This window comes from Hypomesus transpacificus, chromosome 12 (assembly GCF_021917145.1).
Source record: "Hypomesus transpacificus isolate Combined female chromosome 12, fHypTra1, whole genome shotgun sequence".
In the NCBI taxonomy this organism is placed as follows: Eukaryota; Metazoa; Chordata; class Actinopteri; order Osmeriformes; family Osmeridae; genus Hypomesus; species Hypomesus transpacificus.
The window spans coordinates 9,140,149-9,149,580 of NC_061071.1; positions in this window are offsets into that span (position 1 = coordinate 9,140,149).

Below are 9,432 nucleotides of genomic sequence, written 5' to 3' on the forward strand. Positions count from 1 at the left end.
TGAGGATAATATGCTATCAACATTGTCACCAAACACAAGGTCACTGTGTTGTGTGTCACACCAGTGTTTTTTGTTGCTGTTGTTGCTGCCCCTAAACTGTTGGTATATCTGCTTTGCCACAATGACCTCATATCCTGTTTGCACAGGTTTGAAATGTACAGATGCGTCTCGTAAGTGTGCCTATACACAGAGACAAGCAGAAATGCTAAGTGACATATTTAGTTACCTTTGTTTTACGAGTACTTGATCCAAAATGACACTACACAGGAACCCTGGGATAGAGAGAGAGTGGGGGTGGGGGAGACACGAGAGAAATAGGGAGTGAGGTACTGTAGAGGGAGAGAGAGAGAGAGAGAGAGAGGGAGACCCAGAGAGAGAGAGAGAGAGAGAGAGAGAGCGGTTTATCTTCCAGTTCCAGACTTCACCACTAACAAGGCCACAATGTTCCTAATTTAGGTGAAAGAAAAGTCTCTTACCTCCACTCTCCTCTTCTTCTCTCTCCTCTCTCCATCCAACCCCACTCTCTCCCTCCCCCCCCCCCCCCCCCTCTCTCTCTCTCTCTCTCTCTTTCTGTCCCTTTCTCTCCTCTCCTTTTTAAGATCATGTTTTGTAGTGTGTGCTACCAGCCAGGCTTTAACCTTATTCCTTATGCTCTCATGGCCTGAGGGCAGAAAGAAAATGGAGGATCCTGTCAAAGCTGCCCTCAGTGCTTGGAAGAGGCTTTCTCTTCCACCAAACAAACCCAAAACACAGCATCGGAGAAGCCATCACGCTGAGCTGGCCAGAGAAGTGAAGGATCACTCAGGGGGAACAAAATGCGGGAGACCATTACAGCCTGTTTACCTATCCGGAAGAGGACAAGAGGGGAAAACGAGGTCACTGTGAGAAGAAAACCTATCTCGTCTCGGAGTGCGACAAGAGCGGAGAGAGAAGGCACAAGCTAGAAAGAATAATTGTGTGTATCTGCTCAAGTGAGATGGAGAGCCTGTGCATGGTTCGTTAAACTGTATCATTACATGGTTTGCGATATTCTGCATCATGTCGTTGACATGCATAAACTGCACACAAACACACTGACATACACACGTACATGCATGCCCACACATGCAGTGCACACAAAAAACAGACACACACACATGCACGGGTACAGGATTAGAAACCTGGTTGTCTGTTTGTTTACTCCATTCAACTGTTGGAGGATGGACAAGTTCTCGATAAAACAGATTATTGCATTAATGGCATTGTTTGTACTTTTCAAAATCACTGGACATCACGAGGGGAGTTTGAGAGGTTGGCTTGATTCGGGCACAATAAGCTTATCTGATTGCTGGTAATGGTTGTAATGGTCACCATGCAAGGTCCACCCTGCTCTGCTGCCCATGGGAGGCGGGTCAGACAAACCAAGCATGGAAAACCACACGCCTTGCGTGCTGGAGTGGAAATGTCTGCTTGCTGGGAGCAGAGAACCAATGAGAGAGGATCCCCCTTCTCCCCCCCCCCCCATCCTACACACACTCACACCCTCACACACAGACACACACACATAAACACACACACACACACTCTTTCACACACGCTTACCCAAACACACACTCGGAGGATATTTGCATCTTTACAAGGATCTTGTTATCTGTGTTTCCTCTAGCACACACGCATGAAGATGATTCATCTAAATGCACACCAATTACACATGCATGGACACACGTGCACAAACACACACACACACACGCACAGTTAGTCACACGTAGATACACACACACACCATCAGAAACACACTGAGATCCCACTCAGTGGAAAGCATGTCCTGCAGGCCTGTGGACGGAGCTGTTAGTCATCAGCTGGGACCAGGCCGACCACCACACACATTCCAGCAGGGACTTTTAACACCCTGCTCCTTGCCCTACAGCTAACCACACAAACACACAGAGACTCACATGCACACCTTCACACTTCACACACACACGTTCACAACTCTGTGACACGCACTTCTACACACATCATCCAACAAACAAATCTACTCTGTCTGTCCTTGCTTACGTACACCGAGTGTAGTCCACAACAGACACTCTCTTTCTCTGTCTCGCTCTCCATCTCTCTCCCCCTCTCTCTATCTCTGTTGTCGGTATCACCAGCTGTCCTTTGCTCTTGCCAAGCTCAATAACATTAGGTGTTGGAGGAGGAAACCTAAACTTGGCCTGACCTTACCCAGATCTCCACAGCAGGCCTCAGGCTGTCTGGCTCTGGCTCTGCTGTCTTCATTCTCTCTCATGCCCGTGGCCTTGATGGGTCATGAGATCACCTAGCAACACGTAAATAGAGACATAGGTTACTGTTTCAGGTCGTTGCTGAGGTAAAATATGAAAGCTACCTCTGGCAAAATTTAGTGGGATATTAGATGAAGTTATTTTACATTTAGATGATGAGCTGTAGATATAAATATTGGAACTGAAGTCTCTCTGCTGAGCTCTCCAAGGTCTCTCGCCCCTCCTTACACAGATGACCTCACTTCAGTTGATTGTTGTCGTTCACCCTGGCCATTGCTTGATCTGAAAAGAAGACAAGCATTCAGGATCTCTGAATCAAACTATAGCTTTCACTTTTTTCTATTCATTATTCATCTGTCCGCTCATTTTAATACACTGATACAGTAAGAACAAGCTATTTTCTACAACATGGCCTAAGTACAAAACAACATGAAAACAAGCGATGAAAAACAATATAAAGAAAGGTATCAACAATAAATATTAATTTAAATCAGAAATTGAAAGTGAAAGTCTCAAAACAGTTACCAATAATGCTGTCAGGACTTGAGGAATAGAGAAATTATATCTTATCTTTACAGCCCTGCACCCAAAGTAGTTTCCTGAGTAACATCATCCCTATCTTCTCTAGAAAGAGGTGCATCTTCTCTCACTCTAGATTGCGTTACAACTCTCTCTCTCTCTCCCCCCCCTCTCTCCTAGAAACAGCAACAGCTTCCCTCCCTTTTCTAGATAGATTTACAGCTTTCCTTTACACTCCAGAAAGAGTCACATCTCTCTCTCTCTCTCTCTCTCTCTCTCTCTCTCTCTCTCTCTCTCTCTCTCTCTCTCTCTCTATCTCTCTCTCTCTCTCTCTTTCTCTCTCTCTCTCTCTCTCTCTCTCTCTCTCTTTTGTCCAGACAGATTTACAGCTTCCTTCTCTTCTCCGGAAAGCGCTCCGGCACGCGTTCCCGGGTTTCTTCTCCTCATCTGTACGCCGGTCTCCATGTCCGTCTCGTTTGTCAGCTAAATGGAACGGCGTCGGGGAGTGACAGCGCGGTCTCGGCCCCCAGAGTCCCCATCCATCAGCCCCAGCCACTCCGCCGCCACCAGGAGGAGACGGGGACGCGGCACGGGGACGTTCTTGAGAGACCCGACACCTCTCCCTCCGTCCCCCATTGAAATCACTCTCGCTAATGTTTCTATTAATTATCCCGCAGGGGTGACATTAAAAGTTAGCAGGACGCGCTGTTCGTTCTGTGCAAGTGCAGTAAGCTTATTAAAGAATCGAAGTGTATAAGCTTGAGTCATTCTTTTACTGATTCGGCAACCTTCCTCACTTACACACACACACACACACACTCACACACACTCACACACACACTCACACACATTAACCCTGAGGGGAAGGATGTGAGCAGTCATGACTAGAGTGGCCTAAAGCTTTTAAAGCTTTTATCTATGAGTGCCTCAAGCAACTGACACGGATAACAGACACCTGGCAGAATGATGTCCTCCACCGAGAACAACACAGGGGTGGAGGTATCCAAGCAACGCTGTGACATGTGTTCTTGGAAAGGTTTATTGAGAACATGGCACGTCATCATAAGCCAGGCATGGGTTTTACCTGCATTACGTGCTTTTGAAATGTTGCAAACTGGCGCTTTTTTAAGCCTGACCTATTTACTGTAGGCCGCGCCCATGGTCTCTGTTCTGAAACAGAACAACAAATCACGATTTGTTGAATTTCTTTGACTTTCGCATTGCTTTGAAAATCCATGGGCTTTATTTGCAAGTCTCAGTCCTGTGTGGTATTTTTAACCACGTGTGATTTAGCCTAACTGCCACCACTAGGAGAGTGCTTTGTGGAGCTTCTGTACCGCTGTATGTGTTGTTGACAGTTTGCAGGGCACAGAGAACGAGCTGGAAGAGAATGAGACAGAGCCTGGAGAGGACCCACTGTGGAGGGAGCCTGGAGCCCCAGGACTGGGAGGTATGTTACCAGGAGAGAGAGAGAGAGAGAGAGAGAGAGAGAGAGAGAGAGAGAGAGAGAGAGAGAGAGAAAGAGAGAGAGAGAGAGAGAGAGAGAGAGAGAGGGGGGGGGTAGAGAGAGAGGGAGAAAGGGGGCATAGAGAGAGAGAGAGAGAGAGAGAGAGAGAGAGAGAGAGAGAGAGAGAGAGAGAGAGAGAGAGAGAGAGAGAGAGAGAGAGGCGGGGGGGGGGGGGGGGGATAAAGAGAAAGAAAGCACAGTGGGAGAGGGGATGGGATACAAAGACAAGGCAACAGGGCTAAGTTAGAGAGGAACAAAAGAGGATAGGGAGAGCTGGGGAGTGAGAGACAGAAAAAAGGAGAGATATAAAGAAAATGAACACAAAGCAGAGAGAAATACAGAGAGAAGAGAGAGGGAGAGAGAGAGAGAGAGAGAGAGAGAGAGAGAGAGAGAGGTGGGCTCCCATCTGGTCTCTGGACGTTTGAGGTTTCAAACCTCCCAGCTAGAGCCAAAGGTGGCTTTCAAACAGCAGAGCAGGTCTGTTTAAGCATGCAGACGACTTTCCCTCTCACCAGCACACACAATCTCTGATCCTCCACCCCAAGTGGCGCAAAAAATATAATTAGTATGTAACCGTTTAAAACAGTATTAATATTCATTGAATTGGCATTTTGCACTAATGCAAATCACACCAGATGGAAAGTTCACTCCTGACTAAGGTTTTTTTAATTCTTTTTTTTTTTTTGTCTAATATTCAAAACCAGAGCAGAGTAAAAAAAAGATGCTTCTTTGGAGGGGTTGGAGTTTCTCCTTTGAAACTTTTCTGAGAGGAGAGAGAGGAGAAAGAGAGGAGAGAGAGGATAAAGAGAGGAGAGAGAGGAGAAAGAGAGGAGAGACAGGAGAAAGAGGAGAGATAGGAGAGAGGAAAAAGAGAGGAGAGAGAGAGGAGAAAGAGGAGAGAAAGAGGAGGGAGAGAGGAGAGAGGAGAGAGAGAGGAGAGAGAGGAGAAAGAGAGGAGAGAGAGGAGAAAGAGAGGAGAGAGAAGAGGGGAGAGGAGAGATAGGAGAGAGGAGAAAGAGAGGAGAGAGAGAGGAAAAAGAGGAGAGAAAGAGGAGGGAGAGAGGAGAGAGAGGAGAGAGAGAGGTTGTGTCTGTGTCAGTGAGCTCCCTGTTCGACCAATTATTACGGTCCAATTCACTTTCTGAGACGTCAGCGTAGCAGCCAGAACTGCCTACTGTTACCCGTTAACCCAATTTCTCTTTCTTCCCCTTAACACTCTCGAAGTCCAGAATCTGCTGAGGCACGTGTTCCGACATCCACTCACCTGCCACAGGTTCAAATGACAAAGACATTTTTACCTGAATGCAAAAAGAAATGAAATAACATAGATTCACTTCCAGCAATGGTCTGGTTTGAAGGAGGGGGAGGTGGTTTGGGACACTCTTACCTGTCGCTGTGTTCTTCAACACAGTTCCTTCTTCTATTCTTCAATTCGAGTCTGTTTTTGTCGTGTGTTCTGCTTTGTCCTTGCAAGTCTCCTCTACCTGTAGCAGATACTATCAGAGGATGACCTGTCAGTTCCCCCAGTGTTCCTGAGAGCGGCCTGACTGAGTTACGACTGCCTTGTTAGCATCTGAAAGCCTCCCCTTGAACCACAAGCACTGCACAGCAACGTCATCTCAACCAGGCATCTCTCCGTCTCCATGTATGAAATCTGGATTCACATCTTGAAGCCCACCTGGAATGTTCCAGTCGTTTCCCCGAGAGCGGATCACCTGTGATGGATGGAGGAGAGAACGAGCTGTCACACCGGACCAGGCCGACGAGGGCTCCGGTGTCGTCCGCGGCAGATAACCTTGAAGTGCGCATTCAGATCACGCCGCATGGACCCACCTCCACCCTCCCCCGCCCCTCCCTCCCCCCCTTCACGTCATGCTGCCTTGTCAAAAACGTTTTTCATTCCTTCCATCTGACCCAACCCTGGCTGTTGCGCAACATCAACACAATGAGACGAGAGCGAATGTACGCACAAGTTACGGTATGTCTGACCTTTCTCGGAGCGGAGAAGGTTATTCCGCACAATGCACGGCAGTTCCCTGTTTAATTATTGTGATCGAAGCCTTGGTTGGAATCAATAGGCTTTTACAGTGATTCAATGCTGGATCCAGCTGAGGGAATGAAAAGGAGGCACCAAGAATGGGAGTTTAATATCTGGATGTGAAAAGATTAGATGGACGTCTCTTGTGAAAACATACTCCGACTCGTAGAAACGAGGAAGAAGCCTGTCCTTTTCACATCCCACCCCACTCCTTAGGTCATGTCTTGGTTCTTTCTCTGGTTCCTTAGGTCACCTCTCCTCTAATTTCAGTGTCTCCTACCCTGCCTGTGATTGACCTCCCCAGCCCTGATTGACAGCACCTGTTTTAAATCCAGCCCCAGTGTATTTAGCCCCTGTGTTTCACTCTCTCGTTGCTAGTTTGTCTTTGTACCTCGTGTCATTCCCTGCCTAGTCTTCTGAATCCAGTAAAACCTTTTTTGGACGTGCTTTTGAGTCCACCACCTATCGCCATTACAGTCCTTAACTGCGCGTTGACGGACGTGTGGTCTTGAGAGAGCTGGGACGAGGACTTGGGTGAGGATGGGTCCCTGGCTGACACAGAGAGCCATCTGTAGCCGTACTCCTCTGATCTTCAGAGGTCAGGCGCCTAGGCGGCTTGCTGCTCCTACAGGAGTTAAGTCATCATCAGCCGTCAGCACCTGCACCCGTGTCACCAGCGGCTGTTGAAGAGAGAGGGGGCCATCTGGAGGGGGGAGGGGCGCACCTCGTGCCCTCCTCGACCTCTGACCTGTGACCCCCAGCACAGCGAGGTGGCGGGCGATGGCTCGAGGAGGTCGGGCGGTCGGGGCGAGAGCGGAGGGAGGGAGGGAGGGAGGGAGAGAAAAAGAAAAAGAGGCTGCGTGGACCTAGCGGGAGCAGGAAGGCGGCCTGTGGAGAGGGCAGTGGTTCAGCAGTGGTTCAGCAGTGGTTCAGCAGTGGTTCAGCATTCTCCAGTCCCACCGTCAGGCTCTCTGATGAGTGCGGGCGGGAGAGTGGACACAGCAGGACACAGGGGAGGTGCTGGGAGAACCGAAGCCCGCGTGCAGTGAGGGAAACATACACACACCTTCACACAAAAATACACTATACACACACACGCATTGTAAACAAGGCGAGGGACTGTTGAGCCCTGAGTGCACACAGCATGGATGGAGGGATGGAGGGACGGAGGAAGAGATGCAGAAGGGATGACCGACTAAGGCGGTGGAGTGGGGGGTGGAGAATAGAGGGAAGCAAATTAAGTAAAAAAAGGATAGGAGACAAATGGGTGGGTTGTGGGGATGGGGGGTGGTTAGTTCACGGTAGCCACTACGCAGGGAGAGAGGGATGGAGGGATGGATGGAGGAAGAAGGGATAGATCCAGGATGTCAGCAGATGGCTCAAGACGAGAGCACAGTGGGGAGTGTGGCGTGGAACGGAGACGCCTCGTAGCAGGAGTTTACTGACTAGCTGCATGCCAGCCCTGCTCACATCAACCCCTGGTAATTGCTTTGCATCTCATGCATCTCATTGACAACAAATGCCCACACACTACACCCCTCTCCCACACCATGCAGAGAACGCTCTCTCTCTCTCTATCTCTCTCTCTCTCTCTCTCTCTCTCTCTCTCTCTCTCTCTCTCTCTCTCACACACCCCCGTAGCCCCCTCAACTCATCACTTCACACCAAATTACACACACACACTCACTAACACGCAGAAGCATTGGCATATTTCGACAAAAATGCTTTCAAACACACACACACACATAACACCCACATCCCTACACCCCTCAACACATCACCTCACACCTAATTACCTCCGAGAGCCCCCCAGTCATGACGACACACTGTATCATACCAACCATTCCTCTACACACACACACACACACACACACACACGCACACACACACACACACACATTATCCATCTGCCCATCACTCCCGGCAGATGACACCCAGTGCAGGATTCACAGGTAGATCAGCACAGCCATGAACTTTCACCTTGTAAATCTACCATTCGTTGGCCGGGGCCATAAGAGCAACGACTAACCACAGTTCCTCCTGGTCTCTGTCTGTCTCTGTCTGTCTCTGTCTCTCCACCTCCCTCTCTTTCTTCATGCATACTGTATGTCTGTGTGTGTGTGGGGGGGGGGGGGGGTATAGAGGGGGCAGGTGTTCTGGTGAGAGGGAGGGGGAGTGTGCCCACCCCCCAGGGGAGGGAAGGAGCGATGGACGAGAGGAGAACAGTGGCATTTAAAAGTGAGAGAGGGAGGGAAGTGAGATGGGAGAAGGGGGAGAGGGGGAGGGGGAGAGGAAGGATCAGGAGAGGGTTTGCCCCCGGGGAGAGAAGAGACACGTTTGGTGCGCGCCACTGAGGTGGAAATGTGTGGACGAGTGCCGATGGCTCTAACAGTTCAGGGTGGCGAAGTGCCCCCCCCCTTCCCTCAAACCCCCTCCCCCCTCACCCCACTATCGCCATCGCCATGGAGACGCTGCGCTGTTTGTTGACAGCCTGCGGTGTCTGTGTTGCAGCTGGGAGCTGAGGGGGTGAGACAGCACAGCAGCAGAGACACGGGGGGAGTGGGGGGGAGGGAGGGAAGGAGCGGGTGGAGAGAGGGATAAGGGGAGGGAGGGAGGGGGTGGAGGAAGGGAGGGGGTGGAGGGAGATATTGGGGGAGGGAGGGATGAAGAGATGGGGGAATGGTGGAGTAGAGAAGAAGGTATGAAAAGATGGAAGGATGGATGGCAGGATGAAGGACTGAAGAGAAGGAGGAGAAGGAGGAGGGATGGGGTCTTGGCCTGATGGGGTCAGGAAGGTCAAAGGTCAAAGGTCAAGGATGTGGAAATGAAAGCCTTCTAATGTATCAGTTGTACAATATATGTGGTCCTCTGTGTGTGTGTGTCTGTGTGTGTGTGTGGGGTGCCTCTGAGTGTGTGTCTGTGTGTTTGTGTGTCTCTGTGTGTGGGTGTCTGTGTGTGTATATGTGTGTCTGTGTGCTGCATGCGGATGTGTTAGTGTGTGTGTGTAGTGCACGTGTCACAGTGGGCACATTTGCATGTTCAGTGAGCACACCTGATCATTTGGGTGTCTCCCCCCCCCCCCCCCCCCTCTCCCCCAGCCCCCC